This window comes from Balaenoptera borealis, assembly GCF_965194805.1.
Source record: "Balaenoptera borealis genome assembly, chromosome: 6".
In the NCBI taxonomy this organism is placed as follows: Eukaryota; Metazoa; Chordata; class Mammalia; order Artiodactyla; family Balaenopteridae; genus Balaenoptera; species Balaenoptera borealis.
In genome coordinates this window covers 67862129-67887636 of record NC_138863.1, presented here as the reverse complement: position 1 = coordinate 67887636, position 25508 = coordinate 67862129, and the positions used below count along the sequence as shown (strand labels likewise).

Here is a 25508-nt window from a genome sequence, read left to right as displayed (position 1 = left end):
ATGGGACGCTGGCAGTGGTAGGCTGCACAGGCTCCCAGGAGGGGGCAGGCAAGGAGGTGTGGATAGTGACCTGTGCTTGCACACAGGATTCTTGGTGGCTGCAGCAGCACCCTTAGTGTTTCATGCCTGTCTCTGGTGTCTGCACCTATAGCCACGGCTCGCACCTGTCTCTGAAGGTCGTTTAGGCGGTGCTCTGAATCCCCTCTCCTCGCACACCCAAAACAATGGTCTCTTGACTCTTAGGCAGTTCCAGACTTTTTCCCAGACTCCCTCCCAGCTAGCTGTGGCACACTAGCCCCCTTCAGGCTGTGTTCACGCCGTCAACCCCAGTCCTCTCCCTGGGATCTGACCTCCGAAGCCCGAGCCTCAGCTCCCAGTCCCCACCCGTCCCAGCAGGTGGGCAGACAAGCCTCTCAGGCTGGTGAGTGCTGGTCGGCACCGATCCTCTGTGTGGGAATCTCTCCGCTTTGCCCTCTGCATCCCTGTTGCTGCGCTCTCCTCTGTGGCTCCGAAGCTTCCCCCTCACCCACCCCCTACCTCTGCCAGTGAAGGGCCTTCCTAGTGTGTGGAAACTTTTCCTCCTACACAGATCCGTCCCAGAGGTGCAGGTCCCATCCCTATTCTTTTGTCTCTGTTTTTTCTTTTTTCTTTTGCCCTACCCAGGTACGTGGGGATTTTCTTGCCTTTTGGGAAGTCTGAGGTCTTCTGCCAGCGTTCAGTAGATGTTCTGCAGGAATTGTTCCACGTGTAGATGTATTTTTGACGTATTTGTGGGGAGGAAGGTGACCTCCACATCTTACTCTTCCGCCATGTTGAAGCATTGCTCAGTGTATTCTTTTTGAACTCAAGCTCTTAGAGCTAAGGAGATGAATATTCTCAGACTGACACTGGATTGGCTGTACTTTGGTTCACTAAATGTCAGGAGATAAGCTTCCACATGGTGGTTAAGAGACCAAGGCTTTTTTCCATTTTGTGCTCCACCATTTCTCCAAGTCCTCTTCTGAATGGTCTGCAACTGAAGAAGCGTCACGCAGCTGCTGCTGTCGGGCCTCCAGCTGAAACTGGGTTCGTTTTGACAGTAAGAGTCTCCATTCCCTTGAAACCATGACAGCATACCATGAAATGAACATGCCCTTCCTCTAACAAAGGCAATGATGATCACTATTCAATCATTTATTCATTCACTCATTCTTTAAATCTCAGCTCATATATAAGCCCCTTCATGAAGAGCTATTAACAGTTTTAAAGGTCTGTATATTAGCAGGAGAGATGAGAGTAAGTGTAAATGAGTGCCCAGAATCAAAAGTAGGGAATTCAAAAATTTGGGTATTAGTTTCATACTAGAAAAAACACACAAGACAGTAGGTGGAATAAAAACAAATTATGTGATATGAGGCACCTTGATTAAGGACTTGAAGAATATCATATATTTTAGCCAACTCTTTATTTATTGTAGTAGTGTGATGATAAATATCTTACACATGGTTTTTCCTGGAAAGGGGGAAATAGACTACAATTCCTCAACTTTATGGTATTTATTCTGAGGTTAGTGTCACAATTTCAGTTACTTTAAATGTAACAAATGTAGCCAAAAGAGTATTAGTCAATATGCTTTGTTAATTAACATCAGGGTCCAACGGAAATTCAACAGTTTCATAAAATAGTTTTAGAAAACAATTGCTAAATCTGTGGATGAGGATTTTATATCATTTACATACAAAGCTTGGCAAAAGGAAGGCAATAGGAATGATATAAGGGGAAAGAGTACACAGAACTGGGAGTCAGGAAATGTGGCTTCTACTCATGGATATTAATTAATTGCAAATGAATCAGTCGCTATGAGCTTTAGTTTCTTCACCGGATGAGATGGTCTCTAAGATCCCTTCCATCTCTACAGTCTATTTTAAATTTGTGATTATCGTTAACAAAAAATTGTAAAGCTGGACTTAAATTTCTAAATAAAGTTGATGTTACTTAATAGACTTTACTTTGCCACGACTTACATGTACTGTTAATGAATCTCCATTAGCATTAATACCATCTATTTCCAAAATGGCTTATTGGAAAGCAGCCTAAGGATAGAAAATAGAATGTTTCTGGGAAATATACTTCTGAGTATTTTTGAAAATTAGACTCACAACTTTAGTCTCATTTACTTATTTGTTAAAAAAAAAAAAACATTTTATTGAGTGCCTACTATGTGCTAGGAAATAAGCTGGTTATTGGAAAATAAAGCAAGTGCAAAAGTATTTGCAATTATGTTTGCTGTTACTAGTATTCTCATGTCTTATAAAACTTTTCTGGATTATTTTTTACTCATAATGATATTTCTAAAGCCCATTTTCTTTCTGAACTGAAAAGGTAAAAGTAAAATTTTCAAATTGCAACATGGAGAGAAAATTTTTTAAAAACCTAAAAAATTTTCATGAAACGAAAAATAAGTAAATATAAAACAGAGTACACGAACTTATTGTTTTGAAACCAATTACTCAGAAGCTACTTCCATGTTGGTATATCTTAAAGAAAAACTGAAATTTTTAGCTAAGCATTGTTATATAAGGCAACTCGTAATATACAAAGTTTATCATATAATTTTTTTCAGTACATTCTACTATGCAATATATAGGCATAAACCAAATTAGCATGGTGGTTTTAAGTAGTTTCTAGTTGTAAAAAGTGAAAAAGCATAAAATAAAAGTATATGTAGTAGCTTTACATAGTATATAATTTAAAAAAAAAAAATTCTTTATGTGTTTGTAACAGTCCAGAGGGTCCAAATAGGTTTCCAACTTCATTATTTATTACCCATGCCCACAGCCCCTACTCTAACCAAAGGTACACTACCCACTTTTTTTCCTCCACAACCTGGCCCAGTAGGCTCTCTCCTCCTCAACTGTTTTATCAACCCATTCTCACCTGCAAAAAGTACAATATTGTTCTGAAGCACAATAACACAGTTCACATGATAGGCAGATAATAATCACTCTGATAGATTGTATGACTATTCCTAATTTTATTGTTCCTAGTTTTTTAGGTCATCACCTTGTAAGAAGATCATACATCCCTACGCATTGCCTTGTAAGGCTTTCCTGGAGGAGAAACTGTATCCTTGAAAACATCCCACACATTACTTCCCACAAAGTAAGTACTCAGTGATGGTTATTTGAGTAACAAATAGGTTATTGGAGAAAATGAGAAAGATGTTATGATGTAAAAATATATAATGATCTTCCATAAAAAGGAAATTAGAGGTTCACAGTTATTTAGAAGACCTTAATCTTTGAAAAAAAAATCAGTTTCCTTGGAAATCAGTAATTCTTCTCAAAGATACCAAGAATATTGGAATCTCCCTTCAGAACGAAGCATTTCGCATTTAGCTCTGCACACTACAAAATGCACACATGATCAGAATGAATAAAGCATGAATTGAAAGAACTAAATATTCTAAATAAAATATTGAGAATGTATTAACCAAAATTATAAGAACTGGAATGAGTTTATGTTTGCGATTTTAATCATGAATATAGAAAGCAACTGGATGATTTTGCAGCAAAAAGGCAAGCAAATAGCATATCTTGATCACCTACTATGAATTAAGTAAGACTAACACTAATAACTATTAATAATACTGATGAGGATAGAAGCAAACCTACAGTAATTTCTATATTCCAGACACTGTTCTAAGCCCCTTAGCTATATTAACTCATTTAATTTCCCCCAACAACACAATGAGAAAAATGTTATTATTACCTCTATTTTACAAATCAGGAAACTGAGAATTAGTGAGCTTAAGAAATTTTTCCCCCAGTTGCTTACTATGTGCCAGGAACTATGCTAAGCTCTATACACATTAAATTATCATATTGAATTGCCATAACGACCCATCGAGGTAGGAATCATTTCGCTGAAGAGGAAACAGGATTTGGCAAGGTTAACTCATTTGCCAAAGGTCACAAGCTAGTAAGTGATAGAGCTAGAATTTGAATCAGATTTGTTTGATTTCAGAGATGGAGCTCTCAATCACTACCCCATTCTGAAGAAACACACGTGCATACAACAACACACAAATACACATGTCCACATATATAATTAATTTGTGAGTTACACAAAGCTTGGAGTGATATATGTTGAAGGATAAAGTTTAGATTCAAAAAGATCCCCACAGATGAGAAAGGACATAGACAATTATAAGAAGAGGTTGATAAAAATAAATACCATGCCCTAAATTTGAATCCAGTGAACCATCAGCACAAGTAGAATATAAAAAGGTATAACTTCTTAGGAGGAACATGTATAAAAATAAAAAGGATTGGTGGAGTTATACTTAATTATTTTAACAGGAGTCAATGTTGTAGGGTGGTCATCGAATTTCAGATTGATCTGAAATTGCTTCAGTATAAATAATGGCCCTCTCTACTCCATACTTATCAGACCACCTGAAACACCATAATCAGTGATGAAGGTCCTGGGAATTTTTAACCTTTAGAATTGAAGAAGAGGTGGTAGTTGTCTAGATACATTACTATATCAGGGAGAAAACACGATTGGCTTAGTATGGACTTAAATGAAAGAACAAGGTATGGTAATTACAAGGAGACAGATTTTTGGTTCAGTCTAATAGTCAAAGACCTTCAAACATGCACCCAATTGTCTTGATGAGAATACCATCATTCAAGAAGTCACTGGAGTACAGCACGTTGGAGATATTGTCCAATGGATTCAAGCATCTGCCAATAGGTCATATTTAATATCTTTTCCAAACCTCACTTTCTATGACTCCATGGAATCTCATGTATGTAGAAGAAAAACAAAACAAACCTAAATGTTTGAGTAAAATTCAAGCTAACAATGTAAATAAGGTGGCAAGTTATTTAATGGAGTCCCTCAATTCCTCCCACCAATTTTGGACTAGTCTGACCCCCACGAACATTTCAGAAAGTAAAAGAGCAAGGAGCCTGGTTGATTGTTTCATTTTCTGATAAATATGTTTCCGTTATTTTTCCACTGTAATATACTGGAAACAAACTTTAAAAAATGACTCCTATTTCAACACACTCCAGCTATGCTTTTCTCTTCTATGTAGACTTTTCATGGCCCTAAACATGAAATATGACATTGTAAGTAAAAATTAGCATTCTATTAAATCACATTTCAAAATAACTTCAAGGATTCAGGGCAGGGAGAAACTCACATATTCTTTTTCTTTCTTATAAGGAGTAGAGTGCACGAAAAACATAAATGTATATTGTTTCTTTAGTTACAGAACATTCCCTGTCAAAAGGTCTCTCCATGCCCCCTCCCCACCTGACTGTTGTTTCCTGCATTCTCTGTGTCTCCATTATCCTTTGCTTGCTAAAGTAGCTTAGTCTATAATAAAGGCAACTGAGTGTCGGCTTGAGACTGCCATGAAAACTCACATCCACATAAAGCATTTTTTCACTTTTGTTAAGCTTCTTATCACATACACACAAAAGAAAGAACTCTCTCTCCTTCTCTCTCTAGCCTCTCTCTCTCTCTGCCCTTTTTAAACGATCGTTCTAATTTTATTGAGACTCTTTTGCTAGGGTACCACACTACAGTTCACTCACTATAGGAAAGTGAACCCCAAAGAGCCAGCTTGCAACTATGACAAACCATTTCCACTTCTTATGTTAACATTTCATCTCAGAGGACTCTTTTCTCTCTCCGGCAGTTGCAAGGCACCTCTTTGTCTCTATTGCGCTTACTGTGTGAAGGTGCGTCATTGACGTTACTGAAGTGAACTCGAAATTGCCAACCTGAAGCTGGCACACGTTTTAACAATTTTGTTGAAGTTGACGCCCCCACGGGACTTGTGCTGCCCTAAGCAGCAGTTTATACTTTCATGACATTTCCCTTCTGAGACAGCCTCAGGTAGAGCCAACACGTCAACTTCTATATTTGGGGGGTTGGGAGAGTTGGTGATTTGATGGAGCTCATTTGATCACACCTGGACCCCCCTCCTGTGTTCATCACAGGTGTCCTTTCTCATTGTTCTCTCTTCTCTCTTCTGAACTCACTTGGTTCTTTAAAGTAGAACAAGTTCTAAAATGGTAACGGTGGTGGCCCTCTCAACAGGAGGATTTCCCAGCAAGAGAAAATGCAAGGCACTAAGGCAGTTCGCTTGCCAAAGCTATAGGCAAAATTCTCTTCTTCTCAAAGTTTGTTTCTACATCCTTTGCTAGGACATACTTCATAAGAAAAATTATGCAAAGAAGCAGCTGCTCTCTCTTTCCAAGGGGACACTAAGTGTGCTGAATATCATTTAGACTACTGGTTCTCAGAATGCGGTCTGAAGGCCAGCAGCATCAGTATCACCTGGGAACATGTTAGAAATGCAAATTCTTGGACCCCACCTCAGGCCTATAGAATCAGAAACTCTGGGGGCAGAGACCATTCCTCTCTTTGAACAAGTCCTCGTTATGATTCTTATACACAGTAAAGTTTAAACTGTCTAAACTAAGCTCAAGTACTATTGCATTTGATGAACGTCTGTAATTGGACTAGAATCAAGTATACAATGATAATTGAAAATGAGGAAGAAATATGACAATATATAATTCATGATGCAGTAAAATGGATTTTAGCAAATTAAACTCATCAACACAGCATCATTTCAAAAACGGATACTTTATTTGAAAACTAACCTAAAGAACATGCATAAAAGTAACACCCAAATCATGATAAGTTGCTCTACACTAGTATCTGCTAAACTAAATATGAGGATCAGTTATTGACTCAACAAACACATCTTAAGTACTCACTTTATGTGTTACCTTGTGCTAGTATCCAGGAAAAGAAACAAAGATTCCAACCTCACATCTATGAGGAGAACTACAAAATTTATTACTCAATGCTACAATACAAGGAAGACTATAAATCCATAAAGCAAAAATAAAATACTCTGGAAGTTGAGAAGAGGATGAAAAACTTTCACCTAGTGAATCAAGAAAAGCTTTACGAAAAATGTACCAATTCAATTCACACAAAAAAGAAATATAAAGGCCAATAAGTAAGTGGAAAATGTATTAATCTCATTAAACACAGTCACTAAAAAACTACAAGACATGATTTTTACCTCTTAAAGTTGAAGTGCTTTTTAAAGTGAGGGTACAGTGAGTCAGAAACTTCAACCACTGACTGGGAGTGCAAATTGGTGTATTTTTAGAGGAAATTTACACATTGGAAGCCCTAAAAGTGTTTATACTATTTGACCTAGTATTTCCATGTTATGAATTTATTCTGAAGGAATAATCAGAAATGTGTAAAATGTTTTAAATACAAGAATAATCCCTGAAGCAAGGGAGAAAAAAGAGATAAGAAAGTGAGTGCTCTGGACTTCCCTGGTGGCGCAGTGGTTAAGAATCCACCTGCCAATGCAGGGGACACAGGTTCGAGCCCTGATCTGGGAAGATCCCACATGCCACGGAGCAACTAAGCCCGGGCACCACAACTACTGAGCCTGCGCTCTAGAGCCCGCGGGCCACAACTACTGAGGCCGCGCACCACAACTACTGAAGCCCGTGTGCCTAGAGCCCCTGCTCCGCAAGAAGAGAAGCCACCGCAATGAGAAGCCCGCGCACCACAACGAAGAGTAGCCCCCACTCGCTGCAACAAGAGAAAGCCCGCTCGCAGCAACGAAGACCCAACGTAGCCAAAAATAAAATTAAATAAATTTTTTAAAAAGTGAATGTTCAAAAATAGTAGATTGAATACATAAATATGGCACATCCATATAAAAGAATATGTGCTGCCATTAACATCATTGTAAAACAGTATGTACAGACATGAAAAAGTGCCCATAGCATATTGTTTGGTGAAAAAAAGGCAAGTCACAAAACTATATCTTCACCCCCGATGTTTTTTTTATGTGTACTTCTATATATGCAGTAAAAAAATACTGAAGAGAAATGAGTTGATATTTTGTCCACAGTTAGTGTTTCTATTGGGCTATGGATTATTTTTTCTTATATTTCTGTAGTTTTTATATTTTCTAGTAAACTCAGAATAAAATCTATCCCTTACCATGACCCTGGTTTCTACCTTCTTCTGTGACTTCGTTTAACATTTGTCTCCCCCTCAGTTTCTGAAAGTTACGCTGTGCTTTTTTGTTCCTCAGCTACACCGAGTGCAGTCTGGTCTTAGAGCCTTTGCATCTACTGTTCCCTCTGCCTGGAGCACTGTGCCCCCAGGTCACTGTGTGACTGACTCCTTCATATCATTCTGCTCAATATATCACAACTTCAGAGGAGATCACACAAACTGAAGCTACATATTCTTCCTGCCCCACGTATTCTTCCTCTCTTGTCATATCATCACCCATCACTATCTGAAATTATCTAGTGCCATGTGCTTGTTTACTTGTTATCTCTCTCCTCTCTCTAAAACGCATTGTCCCTGGGAGCTCACTTACCTTGAATATTATTGCATCTAAGAAACATGACCAGTGCCAGACATGAGCAGAACCTCATGTAACTAGAATTTGTATAAAAAATGAAAACATGGGATATTTGGTACTTTCTAGGAATCAAAACCCTCCTGTATCTAGAATCTTCCTTTATGTCTAACCAATTTTAATTCTCTACATCCCAATTTCTTCCCCAGTTTTTCTTAGTTGTCAGAACCCAAATGTCCATAGAAACGCGTAAGCAGCTAAATGATAATACACACACACTGACACATTTCATTGTAAAGGTAGAACTGTGAAAAAGAAAACCACTAGCACAAAGTGCACTAAAGAAAAAAGGCTTCTTGGAAGAGGTGGACCTTGAGGTTGTTAAGAAAGTGATGAGATACAGCCTCACAGAGGAGTGGTAGAAAGATATTCACGTGTAGGGACAGCATGAGCTGGAATTAAGCAAGCCACATTTGATTTACCCCACTAAGATTCTTCACAGTGTTTCCAAGAGTAGGATGCCATACATGTATTTTGTTATATATATTACATAGTTAAGTACACAAAAAAACCCACAATCTCTAAAACTTTATAATTGTATAATAAAGAACTTGTCTGGTCTTTGTTCCCTTGTACCTGATAGAGAGAGAGAGATCCTCAATCTTTAAAATTTCCCACTGATAGGAGGGTCTTTGTTATACACAGCAGGCATCTCAAAGGACACCTGAGCTTATGCTAATGAGGTGGCTCACAAGGTGGGCCCCTAGACAGTTTCTGGATGGGGGTTGGCTATACCAGAATGACCAGCCAGGTGATTAGAGGGTTGGGACTGAGCCACATGATTATTAGCCCAGCCTCAGGGAGGGGATGGGGGCTGGAAATTGAATTCAACCAAGTGACCAATGATTCAATCAGTCATGCCTACCTAATAAAATTCCAACAAAAACTCTAGATACTAAAGCTCAGGTGAGCTTCCTGGCTATGATACCCATAGATTTACTAGGAGGGTGAAGGGTCCTGGGGACACAGAGGCTTCATATTTGAGACCCTCCCAGACATCTCCTTATGCATCTCTTCATTTGGCTGATCTGTATCCTTTATAATAAAAGTATAATTGTTAGGTAGTTAGTCAGACATTAGCAGCAAGGAGGTGACAGTGGTGAAAGGACAAAAGGGGAATAATCAAGTCACACCCCAAACACTTGGGGACCCTCCCCTGACGTTAGCAGCAAGGAGTCACGTTACACCCCAACCATCTGGGGAACATCCCCTGACCCCACCCAGAAGGGGCGAAACTATGGTCGTGTGGTGGGCAAACTTATCCTGATAAAGAGGGGACACAGTAACACTAGGGACCTTCCCCGGGCTGCGCATGCCCATACCAGACAGGTGTATAACCTATAGTAAACCCAAACTCATTATACTATCATTATATTAAAATCTACATGTGGTTTTGCCCCCGCCCCGCCATGGGCGTTTCTTAGCGAATCTAGGGTGAGAGCATGCGCAATAGTGAACTTGTTACATAGCTCGGGACTGTCAATCAAACAATGATACCCCGTCGCTCACCCCGCCTGCCCACATAATGCTCCTTAAAAACACCCTTAAGCCTGTACAGGAATGCTGCTTTCGCCTCGCAGAAACAGCCCGTTCTCTCTCTCTGAGAGTGTAACTATGCTTTAAACAAACTTTGCTTTGTGCTTAAGCCCGAAGTGGTAGTCTGCAATTCTTTGCTTGCTATCAGGAGGACCAAGATTGCTGGTCCGGGTCTTCCGCTGACCTCCTTGGTTGAAGCCATTTGACACAATGCACGCCAACCTGGTAACATAATCATAAGTATAGCACTTTCCTGAGTTCTGTGAATTATTCCAGTGAATAATTGAAGCTGAAAGGTAATGGGAACCCCTGCTTATGTAGCCAGTTGTTCAGAAGCAAAGGTAGCCTGTGCACCCAGGAGAGTATGACTGGTGTCTAAAGTGAGGTGTCTTGTGGAGGATAGTGCCCTCAAGCTGTGAAGTCTATGCTTATTTCAGGTAATTAGCGTGAGAACTGCATTGCATTCAATAGAAAAACTTGATTCTCCATGAGCTTAAAGGAGTTTTTCTTGTATTTGGCTGTAAGAATTTTAATAATATTCCCATTTCTCAGACTATTAATCAGCCAAAATCATACAAAGTTTCATTACTAACAGGATAATATTATATCCATAAACTGAAGTTTAACCACAAGTAGATTCAACTTAGTCTTTCATCATTCAGAAGCAGATAAAATAAGTATAGTATACTCCTGGGATCTTCCAAATGAAATTTAGCAATGGAAGTTCTAACTCTACAAAGGCTCTACATGAACTCGAGTCTTATTTTTATAAAAGCATACATTTTCCCTGAAAAGTAATTTCTTCTCAGTAGTTGTAGAAGCTGAAGAATAATATCACCTACATCATTTCTACCGGTACTGAACCATAGAAAAGATTAGAGAAAATATGAAGCTACATGTAGCATACTATTCTTTTTATATTTTAATGCAAAAATTTTAAATTTATTTGTGTATCTCCTGTACTCAAACAATAATTGTAAGATCAAATCTTGGAGAAAAGAAGAAAAGCTTTAAAAAAGACATCAATTGGCTATAAAATTGTTTTTTATTCTTCAAGTTGCTTATTTCAGGGAAGTAACTGTAAATAGTTCCCCGAGATAGTAAAATTCAGAAACTGGCTCGAATCTTCTCAAGAGGGAAAGTTTTCATGTTCATATCAAAAGCGTCTGCTTTTCTTGAAAATGCCACAGTTGCACCTTTAAAACCAAACAACAAAAAAAAAAAACCCTCAACTTATTACTTCTTTTTTTGCTTTGTAAAATGCCAAAGTTGAGAAATATCTAGTTTAAAACACAATTATGGAGTTAAATTATAACATGACAGATAGTAGATATGCATACTGAGATCAAGGCTGAAGTTTTTGATCCTTAGAAAAAACCCCTAAGGGAAATGAATCAAGTAATATTGATGTAATAATGAATCAAGTCGCCATTTTCCATTTAATTGAAAATTATTAATCAATAATGAATCATTATTAATCAAGTAATAATGAATCAAGTCGCCATTTTCCATTTAATAATGTGGAATGTTTATTTTATATAGAGTAAAAATAAATAGGGAACAAGCAAATCTTCAAAACACCCTGTCCTCTATAAACTACTATCGCATTTTACTATGGTGATGCAAAGAAACCGAACAATTGGAAATGAGCTGGGGTCCCCTGAAATAGAACACTATTCTCATTAACAGCCAAGGTGCAAGGCAGATTCTGTAGTATAAAAAGGCAACAGGACTAGGACTTCCCCCTAGCAGTTTCAGTAGCCAGAGAAGAATTATTGCTCCTTTCACTTAAGACTTCCGTGAGTCTTTAGAAGTGCAAACCATGCCCACTGACCCCATAATCTCAATTATTATGACAATGACCTTGTCTTATCTCTGTATCTCGTAACAAAAATTAAAACAATTGATATTTATTAAGTGCCAAAAACTGTATGATAAGCATATTTATACCATATTTAATTTAATCTTAATAATAGCTCTATTTGGCAAGTAGCATTAGTCCTATTTCCAAACACGGTAATTGAGGAAAGATATTAAGCTACTTGCTCAGGATTGCTTAGCATTAATGGCTTAGCAGCTAGTAGGTAGTAGGGCAAGGATTCGAACCTAGGTCTCTGTGTTTTAAAGCCCCAAATCTTATTCACTACAAGACACAGAAAAGAATGGCTCTGTGAGGGAAAAGTGGAAATAGACATTAGGAAATTATAATTTAGTAGAGGTCTTAATAAGCTTTCAGATGTAATTGTCTGGCAAACACCACCACCACGAAATTTGGTGACCAAAACGTGGTTTTGAGAAATCAATAGAGATTATACACAATTGTGGACTATGTGAATATACAAAAGTCAAGGGGAGAAATATATAAAAGTCAAAGCCGAAATTTTTTTTTAAATAGATCTTTATTGGAGTATAATTGCTTCACAGGACTGTGTTAGTTTCTGTTGTACAACAAAGCAAATCGGCCATATGCATACACGTCCCCATATACCCTCCCTCTTGAGCCTCCCTCCCATCCTCCCTATCCCACCCCTCAAGGTCATCGCAAAGCACTGAGCCGATCTCCCTGTGCTATGCGCTGCTGCTTCCCACCAGCCAACTATGTTACATTCGGTGGTGTATATATGTCGATGCTACTCTCACTTTGCCCCAGCATCACCCTCCCACCCCATGTCATCAACTCCATTCTCTAAGTCTACCTCTTTATTCCTGCCCTGCAATGAGGTTCATCAGTAGCATTTTTTTTTTTTAGATTTCATATCTATATGTTAGCATACGGTATATGTTTTTCTCTTTCTGACTTACTTCACTTTGTATGACAGACTCTACATCCATCCACCTCACTACAAATATCTCAATTTCATTTCTTTTTATGGCTGAGTAATACTCCATTGTATATATGTGCCACATCTTCTTTATCCATTCATCTGTCGATGGACATTTAGGTTGGTTCCATGTCCTGGCTATTGTAAATATTGCTGCTATGAACATTGTGGTGCATGTCTCTTTTTGAATTATGGTTTTCTCAGGGTATATATCCAGTAGTGGGATTGCTAGGTCATATGGTAGTTCTATTTTTAGTTTTTAAAGGAACCTCCATACTGTTTTCCATAGTGGTTGTATCAATTTACATTCCCAGCAACAGTGCAGGAAGGTTCCCTTTTCACCACACCCTCTCCAGGATTGTTTCTAGATTTTTTTGATAATGGCCATTCTGACCAGCGTGAGGTGATACCTCATTGTAGTTTTGATTTGCATTCTCTAATAATTAGTGATGTTGAGCATCTTTTTTCACGTGCCTCTTGGGCATCTGTATGTCTTCCTTGGTGAAATGTCTATTTAAGTCTTCCACCCATTTTTTAACTGGATTTTTTTTTTAATATTGAGCTCCATGAGCTGTTTGCAGATTTTGGAGATTAATCCATTGTCTGTTGTTTCATTTGCAAATATTTTCTCCCATTCTGAGGGCTGTCTTTTTGTCTTGCTTATGGTTTCCTTTGCTGTGCAAAAGCTTTTAAGTTTAATTAAGTCCCATTTATTTATTTTTGCTTTTATTTCTGTTACTCTAGGAAGTGGGTCAAAAAGTATCTTGCTGTGGTTTATGTCAAAGAGTGTTTTTCCTATCTTTTCCTCTAAAAGTTTTATAGTGTCTGGTCTTACATTTAAGTCTTTAATCCATCTGGAGTTTATTTTTGTATATGGTGTTAGGTAGTGTTCTAATTTCATTCTTTTACATGTAGCTGTCCTGTTTTCCCAGCACCACTTATTGAAGAGGCTGTCATTTCTCCATTGTATGTTCTTACCTCCTTTGTCATAAATTAGGTGCCTATATGTGTGTGGGTTTATCTCTGGGCATTCTATCCTGTACCATTGATCTATATTTCTGTTTTTGGGCCAGTACCATACTGTCTTGATTACTGTAGCTTTGTGGTATAGTTTGAAGGCAGGGAGCCTGATTCCTACAACTCCATTTTTCTTTCTCAAGATTGCTTTGGCTATTCGGGGTCTTTTGTGTTTCCATACAAATTGTAAGATTTTTTGTTCTAGTTCTGTGAAGAATGCCATTGGTAGTTTGATAGAGATTGCACTGAATCTGTAGATTGCTTTGGGTAGTATAGTCGTTTTCACAATATTGATTCTTCCAATCCAAGAACATGGTATATTTCTCCATCTGTTTATGTCATCTTTGATTTCTTTCATCAGTGTTTTATAGTCTTCTGAGTACAAGTCTTTTCCTCCTTAGGCAGGTTTATTCCTAGGTATTTTCTTTTTGTTGCAATGGCAAATGGGAGTGTTTCCTTAACTTCTGATTTTTTGTTGTTGGTGTATAGGAACGCCAGAGATTTCTGTGCATTAATTTTGTATCCTGCAACCTTTACCAAATTTATTGATTAGTTCTAGTAGTTTCCTGGTGGCATCTTTAGGATTTTCTATGTGTAGTATCATGTCATAGGCACACAGTGACAGTTTACTTCTTCTTTTCCAATTTGGATTCCTTCTTCCTCTCTGATTGCCGTGGCTAGGACTTCCAAAACTATGTTGAATTAAGAGTGGCGAGAGTGGACATCCTTGTCTTGTTCCTGATCTTAGTGGAAATGCTTTCAGTTTTTCACCAGTATGATGCTTGCTGTGGGTTTGCCACATATGGCCTTTATTATATTGAGGTCAGTTCCCTCTATGCCCATTTTCTGGAGAGTTTTCATCAAAAATGGGTGTTGAATTTTGTCAAAAGCTTTTTCTGCATCTATTGAGATGATCATATGGTTTTTATTCCTTGTTAATGTGGTGTATCACACTGATTGATTTGTGTACATTGAAGAATCCTTGCATCCTTGGGATAAATCCCACTTGATCATGGTGTATGATCCTTTTAATGTGCGTTGGAGTCTGTTTGTTAGTATTTTGTTCAGGATTTTTGCATCTATGTTCATCAGTGATATTGATCTATAAGTTTCTTTTTTTGTGATATCATTTTCTGGTTTTGGTATCAGGGTGATGGTGGCTTCATAGAATCAATTTGGGAGTGTTTCTCCCTCTGCAATTTTTTGGAAGAGTTTGAGAAGGATGGGTGTTAGCTCTTCTCTAAATGTTTGACAGAATTCGCCTGTGAAATCTGGTCCTGGACTTCTGTTTGTTGGAAGATTTTTAATTACGGTTTCAATTTCATTACTTGTGATAGGTCTGTTTCTATTTTCTAATTCTTCCTGGTTCAGTCTTGGAAAATTGTACTTTTCCGGGAATTTGTCCATTTCTTCGTGGTTGCCCATTTTATAAGCATATAGTTGTTTGTAGTAGTCTCTTATAATCCTTTGTATTTCTGCTGTGTCAGTTGTGATTTCTCTTTTATTTCTAATTTTATTGATTTGTGTCCTCTGCTTTTTTTTCTTGATGAGTCTGGCTAAGGGTTTATCAATTTTGTTTATCTTCTCAAAGAACCAGCTTTTAGTTTTATTGATCTTTGCTATTGTTTTCTTCGTTTCCTTTCCTTCTTTGTCTCTTGTCTTTATTTTAAAGTCTACTTTATCAGATACGAGTATTGCTACTCCAGCTTTCTTTTGATTTCCATTTGCATGGAATATCTTTTTCCATCCCTCACCTTCAGTCTGTATGTGTCCCTAGGTCTGAAGTGGGTCTCTTTTAGACAGCATATATATGGGTCTTGTTTTTGTATCCATTCAGCCAGTCTGTGTCTTTTGGTTGGGGCATTTAATCCATTTACATTCAAGGTTATTATTGATATGTATGTTCCTATTACCATTTTCTTAATTGTTTTAGGCTTGTTTTTGTGGGTCTTTTTCTTCTCTTGTGTTTCCCACTTAGAGAAGTTTCTTTAGCATTTGTTCTAAAGCTGGTTTGGTGGTGCTGAATTCTCTTAGCTTTTGCTTGTCTGTAAAGCTTTTGACTTCTCCAATGAATCTGAATGAGATCCTTGTTGGGTAGGGTTATCTCGGTTGTAGGTTTTTCTCTTTCATCACTTTAAGTATATCCTGCCACTCCCTTCTGGCCTGCAGAATTCCCACTGAAAAATCAGCTGATAACCTTAGAGGGACTCCTTTGTATGTTATTTTTTGTTTTTCCCTTGCTGCTTTTAATATTTTTTCTTTGAATTTAATTTTTGTTAGTTTGATTAATATGTGTCTTGGTGCGTTTTTCCTAGGGTTTATCCTGTCTGGGACTCTCTGTGCTTCCTGGACTTGGGTGACTATTTCCTTTCCCATGTTAGGGAAGTTTTCAACTTTAATCTCTTCAAATATTTTCTCAGACCCTTTCTTTTTCTCTCTTCTTCTGGGACCCCTATAATTCGAATGTTCGTGCGTTTAGTGTTGTACAGAAGTCTCTGAGATTGTCTTCAATTCTTTTCATTCTTTTTTCTTTATTCTGCTCCTCGGCAGTTATTTCCACCATTTTGTCTTCCAGGTCACTTATTCGTTCTCCTGCCTCAGTTATTCTGTTATTGATTCCTTCTAGTGTATTTTTCATTTCAGTTATTGTGTTGTTCATCTCTGTTTATGTTCTTTAGTTCTTCTAGATCTTGTTAAACATTTCTTGTATTTTCTCAATCCATGCTTCCACTCTTATTTCCAAGATTCTGGATCATCTTTACTATCATTACTCTGAATTCTTTTTCAGGTAGACTGCCTATTTCCTCTTCATTTATTTGGTCTTGTAGGTTTTTACCTTGCTCCTTCATCTGTGACATACTTTTTTGGTGTTTCATTTTCTTTTTTCTTTTTTTTTATGAGTGGGATTGTGTTCCTCTTTTACTGGTTGTTTGGCCTGAGGCGTCCAACACTGGAGTCTGTAGGCTATTGGGTAGAGCTGGGTCTTGGTGCTGAGATGAGGACCTCTGTGAGGTCTCACTCTGATGAATATTCCCTGGGGTCTGAAGTTCTCTGTTAGTCCAGTGGTTTGGACTCAGAGCTTCCACCACAGGAGCTTTTGCCCGACCCTGGGCTTGCGAACCAAGATTCTGCCAGCCGCATGGGGTGGCCAAAAAAAAAAAACAATAACAAACTAAAAATAAAATTAGACTAGGAAACTAACAGATATGTTAGAAAGAATGTAAAAATAAAAATACAGATGAATCAACAACTGGAAGTTATATCAGTACCACAATAGTAAAAAAGAGGGAAAAGAAAAAAAAAAACAAGGTGGGGGGAAGGCCTTGGCTCTGGAGAGTGGGGCCTAAGCAAGGGTGAGGTTTGGGGGGTGGGCAGGGCCAAAGCTGAGGACCCACAGGGCTGGAAAAGGCCCTGTGGCCTGTGGGGGGGGTGGGGGTGGGGTTTAGGCTCACGGAACAGAAGGGGCCCAGGCATGCCCCCCACCCCTGGTCTCAGAGGGCAGGGGACCTCACCTGGGAGCTCGGCAGGCTTCCTGGCCTCGAGTGGGCAGGGCAAATGTCCTCCTCTCCTCTCCTGCTCTTCTGGTTTGGGGTCTGGGAGGGCCCCTCCTGTCTGCCTCTCCTGATCTCCCCGGCCTCCCTCCTATGCCCCCAAGGATCCACGCAGCCTGAAGGGAGCTTGGAGGGCAGGGGATTGGCCTGGGAGCTCAGCAGGCTCCCTGTGCATGAGTGGGCGGGGCAATCGCCCTCTGCTCCTCTCCTGCTCCTCCCAGAGCTCCCCTCCTGCCTGCCTCTCCTGTTCTCCCCTTGGCCTCCTTCCTATGCCCCGCAAGGACCCATGTGACCTGGAGGGGGCTTTGGAGGGCAGGGGATCGGCCTGGGAGCTCAGCAGGCTCCCTGGGCCCCAGTGGGCAGGGCAGTTGCCCTCCGCTCCTCTCCCACTCCTCCTGGATGGCCCCTCCCACCTGCCTCTCCTGATCTCCCCGGCCTCAGGGTCGCTGATCCTGTCTGGCCTCCACTTCTCTTCCACCCTCAGTCCCCCTACATCCTACCGGTTCATTCTGGGGTTCCTCCCATCTCTTTGGGTGCCAGAGTCCCCCACCAGTGGCCGGCAGGTGCCCTAGTTGTGGGGAGACGCTAACTCTGCGCCTTCCCACACCACCATCTTGACTCCACCTCTCCCCAAGTCTTTTACTCTTAGCCCCAAACCTGGTGTGTGGTGTGGAAAAGCACCCCTGCCCGTCCTGACTGGGTTTGTGCCCTCACCCCATTCAGTCACCCAGCCTCGGCCACCCCTGAGTCACTCTGTGGGAAGCCAGAGCCAACTTGGGGATCAGAGACTCTGTAGAAGAGGACCAGTCAGCATTTCGGGAAAGGGACAGTGAGGGCAGAGAGAGGATGGGGAGCCCTTAGAATCAGGAAGGGGGTGTCTGTACACAAGGTCTCCCCTTTCCCAGATGTAGAGAGCATTCCTGGTCTCCCCCCCGCCTCCCCAGGCATGTGTTAGCAGGGGTTACCCAACATGTTTTGGCAGCAAAATCATTCTTGTCACCAAAAACGTATGCACAGCCCCATTTGTAAACCAGGTAAAAGGAGAGATGCTCTGACTGGTGCACAGGAGGGAACCGTGAACCTTCTTACCTGCTGGCCTCTCCCTGACCCCGTGAGAGCAGCCCCTGGGGTCCTGAGGCTCCAGGAATTCAGCATGGAAACCCAGAATGTTTTTTAAAGTGGAATCTAGAGACATTTAGATAAGAATTTAAATCCCAATTCTGAGCATGCTTAGTATTATATGGTGTCCTCAACCATAAAATAGAAATGATATTTATACCTGTCTCAGTCAGTTTGGGCTGCTATAACAAATAACCATAGATTGGGTGGCTTAAGCAACAAACATTTATTTCTCACTGATCTGGAGACTGGAAGTCCATGTTCCAGCATAATCAGGTTCTGGTGAGGGCCTTTTTCTGGGTTGCAGACTGACAACTTTTCTTGGTATCCTCATATGGTGATAATGGAGCAAGCTAGCTTCTTGGCCTCTTCATATAAGGGGACTAATACTACTCATGAGGTCTCCACCCTCACGACCTAATTACCTCCTAAAAGCCCGGCCACAAACACCATCACTTTGGGGATTAGATTTCCACACACGAATTTTGGGGATCACAAACATTCAGTCCATAGCAATACCTACCCCACATGTTGATCTTCAGGATCAAATGGCATGGTACATGTAAGGCACAAGGTCTGATTGATATACAGTATGGAATCAATAAATATTAGCTATTCTCATTGTTGTTATAATTTTAATTATTATAAGTACTATACTTTAGCATACAGAACTCAAAAGGATCTATAGCACTAAAATTAACTCCATGCTAACCCTTGGCACTTATATCAGGCATGCAACAGTAATTGATTTGAGCCCAGATCACATAGTTAGACAGAGCTACTAGGTACTTTAGACTAACAGTGACATTTTTCCACACTAATGGTGGAATCAAAAGTTGCCCAGTTTAAGAATGAGAAATCTTTTGTGACTTTCAGTAAAATATCACTCAGGTCTCTCTTCAAAATAAAAGATTCTTCCTTTACATATACCTGGTTCAAATTGATTGATTTGCCTCAGGTCACAGATAAATCAATGTTTAGTTTAGAAAAAAGCATCAGTCTCCTGAATCACTTATTATTTCCTATTAATTTTAATTATAAGGCACTGGTCAAAATTTAATACATTAATAACATTTAATGAGGAATCTTGTAAGTTAGTAAGTCAGTCATTGCACAGATTCTTACTAACAACCAAAGTGAATGCTTTGAAAACAAGTATGCACTATTTCTATCCACTTGGACACCATTTGGTATGGCCAAGAGCAATTTTCTGAATACTATTAGAAGACTCTAGATGAATAAGTATAAAAAGGTATGCTAGCAAAATTGAGGGGAAATCATATTCCATCATGTAAACTTACAGCAGTATGTCCCTGTTAATATTAATAAATGTGATTTTCCCCCCAAGAAGAAGAGGGGGAATTATGCTCCTGTTAGCCAAAATTGTAACTGGAATGGAATGATCTGATAACGGAGAGGCATAGTATGTAGAATTTAGTTCTGTACTCTTGCTAAGAAAAGCAAAATGGACAGTTGCCTTGAAATGAGAGGAAACAGAGTAGTTTTGATCATAACTTTTAATTTTGTCAATGTAACCCCAATGCTAAATCAGCTTTAGAAACCAAAGGGACCAGAATCAGATAGCTCTGGGTGGCAAGTTACTGATATCACTACAAGACACCTGTCTTACATCCAAGAACTTTTATAGAGAGAAGAATACAGACATTTTAAATGAGAACTCTGTTAAAAACAATCAGTCAAAATTTAAAATAAATTGCCCAGAGCCTTAAATACATCTTTAGCAAATTGGAAGAGAAATACAACCAGATAACTCAATGAAATTTCTTTGGAAATATTTCAAAGAAATAAAGAAGCATAATGTGAACATTTTCTCAGGTCTCAGGAGTCTTGGTGAATATTCTATAAACAATGGTATTTCAACATTATCACCAGTCACAATCATACCAGATGTTATACTTCCAATCCTTATTCCCTGGCTCATAATAAAAAGAAAGGGAAAAAAATTATCATTCTATTTATGGCAATAGGAAAAAACTATTTTATAGACTATCAGTTCAAAGATGGTAGGCTGGATAGTTTTGTCTTGAACAGAACCATATTATAATGGTAAATAATGGCAGTGTAGATTTATGATATCGTGTTTTCTCAAAACTCAGCTAAACTTGAATTTTACTCCATTTACAGTCTTTCAGAGGAAAACTGAAAGAGACATAACCTCTGCAATAGTTAGTGGCAACTTTCTATGAGATTGGAAATGTATTCACTGTGAAAATATTGAGTCACTAAGCCTTCAGACTGCATTCCAAAAGTCTACTAGGGACATTTCAATCAAGGGTGTGAGAATGTGACAGCCAGGCCATTTGGGCTAAAAAGCACTGTGCAGAATTATGTTGGTGAATCTAGTGCCCTCCAAATGACCTCATGTGTGGCTGTGGTATTAAGTCATGGAGAAACCTATTCATAAGTTGAATATTTTTTTTCCAAAAGAGAGAGAAAAAGAAAGAGTCTTGAGTTCCCAGTAAGAATGCTAAATCACCCCATTTCCCAATGGAATGATTCACTTTCATTTCCAATAGCAGTAAAGCCTATTGACCCCCGTGGTGTTATCCTTCTCGCTGCTCATGCAGTACTTTCTTTAATCTCTCGGATCAAAGACTGGTCAATAAAAATCATCTCTGCTTTTGTGGGAAGCAAACAAACCACACTCAGTCCTATGATAATTGTAAGTTTTCACGAAATTCTAGAGAAAGAAATTCCCATGTGTTGTTATTAAATTGGCAAAGGAAAAATACTGTCTTCTATTTGGTAAGCCCATTTAAAATGCGCTAGGTCTTCCAAGTAAGGTACATATTACTTCTCTTGGGGAGTTTTTGTTCTGGTTTTTTCCCCCCTTCTTCCTAAAATTTTAAATGAATTTTGAATCACTGAAAGATCTCTTACCAATGACCCTGAACACTGAAGTCCAATTTTTCTGCAGAAAAAAATTACATGGAGGTGTCATTTTGAAAAAAGAACATCAATATAAATGACAGCCTCAATATGAAATGCCCTTTGCAATAAAGAAAACATGCCTCAATCCCAAACGAAAAGGACAACTTCTTTGGTGAAAGAGTAGACCAGTTGTTTTCTCCATTAAAGTTTGGTCCACTTTGCTAAGTAGTAGCAAGTTTCAGGAGAAGATAGGGATAATATCTAGTTTTTGTTAGATCTGTCATTAGTCAATTGAAAGTAGACTCAGTTCACTGACATTTCATAATAGATCATTTAACAGTCACTCATGGGATATTCATGGTTCTACTAAATTATTTTGAAGTTGACAAATTGCTAATTATTAGGGAACAGTCTGCCATTTCCAATTACAATAAGCTGTAAAAATTTTATTTCAATTTCATAATTGCTGGTCATAAGAATACATACTGCCTTCTGAACTGTTTCTTCCACCCTTGTTTAAATTAAAAAGTGACGGGAAATTAACACTTTGCATAAGTGAACTCTGTAGGGGGTATTCTGATAACTTTGCCATCAAAAGGAAATAAAGATCAATTTCAATGATATGGCGTAAAATACCAATTATGGGAAATGGTTATTCTATATATTACTAGGTATTTTATGCAATGCACCAGGAGAAAAGAAGTAACTGAAAATATGAAAATCTATAAGGACTATGAAATACAAAGTAGGAAAATTGATTGTCAGGGAGACAGAACACATTCTACATTGAGGTTTACATTCTGACATATTTTGCTCTGCATTAATATGGATATTACTACTAATCTTTTCTGTATAAACATGTGTTTAATAACTTTTTGGTGTTGTAGGGAATTATATTTACCTATTCCATATCTTATAAGGCTATTATATAAACAAATGGAAGCATATACTTTAGAATCATTAGAGGAATAAGATTAAATGAATCTAAGAATTATTGTTACTCATTTTTTTTTGAGAAAATAATTCAATGAAACTTTTATCATTTTAAAAGTCAGTTATCGTTGATTTTTTTTTTTTTTTAATAATTAAGAGCACTGGTTTTCGAGTTAGAGAGATTTGGACCAAAATTCCAGAATCATGACTTTTCCTTACAGAGTTCTTATACTTGTTGAGTTTTCGGTTTTTCTTTCATGAAATTAGAATTTTAAAAAAAAACATATATCATTCCTTTGTGGTAAAGATTAAATATAAATAGTATATATAAAATGCCTAGTGTCATTCTTGGCTACTCTAAGGACTCTAAATAGCTAAAGTTTATTGAGCACTTACTATTGGTAGGCTTTGCTCTGAGTGCTTTTCTTATATAAATTTATTTAAATGCCAAACTAATCTAAAAGAAGAACATTATGATGACCACAATTCACAGACAAGGAAACAAGGGCACAGAGAAATTTGGTCACCTGCCTAAGATCACAGTGAGTGGCAGAGGCAGGACTCGAGCCCAGGGGGTCTAATTTAAGAGCTTGAACTTTTGGGTACCACATTATACTGCCTCTTTAGTTAACAATAACTACTAACTTGTCAGCTATTTATGTTAATGAGTACAGCACCGTCTTGCATTGAAAGTACTTGAGGTTTGCATTCTTTCAGCTTGGGATCAAAGCCTGGCTTTGGTGCTCAAGGGCAATGTCAACTTGGGCAGTACACTGGATGTCTCTAACTTTCTTCTTCACTAGTAGTAAGAGGAACTAACTCTCAGTGCTACAGAGAAATCACAAAAATGATGGATATAGATATGGTAAATAATCATGAAATTTTAGTGGACCACGTTTTATCCTGGGGGAAAAAATATTCTACTTTAACCCAGTATCCAAATGCTTTGTAAGTTCATGGTTTTCAGACTGTACTTCCCAAATCCGCTTCTAGGGACCCTGATTAAGAGTCAGACAGGTATGCTAACACACATATATGGAATCTAAGGGAGGAAAAAAAAAAAAAAGGTCATGAAGAACCTAGTGGCAAGATGGGAACAAAGACACAGACCTACTAGAGAATGGACTTGAGGATATGGGGAGGGGGAAGGGTAAGCTGTGACAAAGTGATAGAGTGGCATGGACATATATACACTACCAAATGTAAAACAGATAGCTAGTGGGAAGCAGCCGCATAGCACAGGGAGATCAGCTCGGTGCTTTGTGACCACCTAGAGGGGTGGGATAGGGAGGGTGGGAGGGAGGGAGATGCAAGAGGGAAGAGATATGGGAACATATGTATATGTATAACGGATTCACTTTGTTATAAAGCAGAAACTGACACACCATTGTAAAGCAATTATACTCCAATAAAGATGTTAAAAAAAGAAGTCAGACAGGAACTCGAACTTGCCCCACCCCAAACAACCAGAATTTCTTGGGTGTATTTAATTTTCATGCTCCCACTAAGAATACATTGAATAAAGGATCCCAGAGCTAAAAATATTTAAAATCTCTGAATTCAGTAATCTATACCTACCGGCCAAAATTCAATGACTCTATCAACATTACCAGCTATATCACATGCTAAAGAGATTTGCAATTGTTAATTAATTTAAATGTAAATGCTTTTTAAGGAACTATATATCAAACAGTATGTTTCTAAATTTGGGGAAAGTTTAGTTAAGCCATTCATTTACAAAATGCCATGAGGTTTGGGAGAAAAGAAACAGGAAGTGGGCACTGAAGACTGTACTTTTCTATTACTAATCTGACTTGACTGTATATGTACAAATTAACCATAATTCAATCCTTATGGGTGATACCAGCTAAAAATTTATAATGCAAATACCTCACAGTTAACATTAGTGCAGGAGTAAATTCTACATCCATGCATTTATTCATCCAAAATTCTACACCCATATTTATTCATTCATAGACATTTATTGAAACTGTTGTGGCAGCCACTATAGAAGAAATACATATTCTATATATTGATAAAAAACTAAAAATACAAAAAAGTATAGATAGTATTTTGGTGTACTTCCACACTTTCTGCTGGTTTTACATAGTTTCACTTTCTTGCATGAACAAAACTGCATGAATTAAGTTTTAAGTAATATAATTTGACTATAGGGTAATGCATACTTATTATAGCAATATTGGGATATACAGAAAATTTAAATGAAGAAAAAGAACTCATCCAGAATCCTAATGAAGATCATCATTAGCAGTTGGTATATTTTCTTAATATAATCTCTCCTATGCATTTTTAAATAGTTGAGATTATTTTGTATGTTCTGATTTTTAAGTCTACTAACAGTCAATCAGAGGTCTCAGAAAGGAATTTAAGATGGAATCAGTGACTGATATCTGCTACTGCATAGTTTCTGTCAAATTACAGCAAAATGTCATGTCTCACCATCATTCAATATGCTTAAATATGCATAAATTAATTACTCAATTACCCTGGAAATTTTAAAAAGTAAAAGAAGCCATTTTAGTGTTCTATGCAACTCTGTTGTGGGTAAAGAGAAAAAAAGATATTTTTTACCAGGTTTCCTAACTTGAAAATTGTTAGCATGCGCTGAAATAGAACACCATCATATTTGGTTAAAATTCTCATTCTCAACTTCTATAATCCTCTTTCTCAACATGTTTATTTCTTAATACTGCATATTGGGAGGGAGTCTCAACATTTCAAACACTGCTTTCCCCAAACTTTGACGAGTACACAAATCACCTGCAAAACCTGTTCAAATGCAGATTCTGATTGAGTAGGTCTGGGCAGGATCTGAGATCCCTCATTTCTCACAAGCTCCCAGGGGATGGAGATGCTGCTAGTCTCTCTCCAGCTCCTACAACTCACCAATGCAGAGGTGAGGTGGCCCCTACTCTGCTGGATATAGATGGTAGGCTTCTGAGTCAGGGAGCACACTTTGAAAGAAGAAAGAATCCACCCACCTTCTTTTAGGTGATTGAGACTGTTCTGTTTCTTGTTTAAAAATTATTTGCAAGCTACAGATTGGTTTTGTGTCTTGATTTGCTTTATCTCTTATGTCTTCATAAGCATGTTAGTGGGAAATTAGGAGAAAAAGTATCAGGGACAACTAACTCTTAAGTATTT

General features: G+C 38.3%; 1 long non-coding RNA gene across 1 annotated transcript; it reads right to left on the bottom strand.

Moving 5' to 3' along the window:
* Positions 1 to 2168: 2168 nt before the first annotated feature.
* On the bottom strand, positions 2169 to 17546 carry LOC309630299. The gene is made up of 2 exons (XR_014245584.1): positions 9461 to 17546; positions 2169 to 9430 (listed from the first exon to the last, which is right to left on the bottom strand). It is a non-coding gene; the product is annotated as an uncharacterized lncRNA (long non-coding RNA).
* Between the last annotated feature and the right edge of the window lie 7962 nt (positions 17547 to 25508).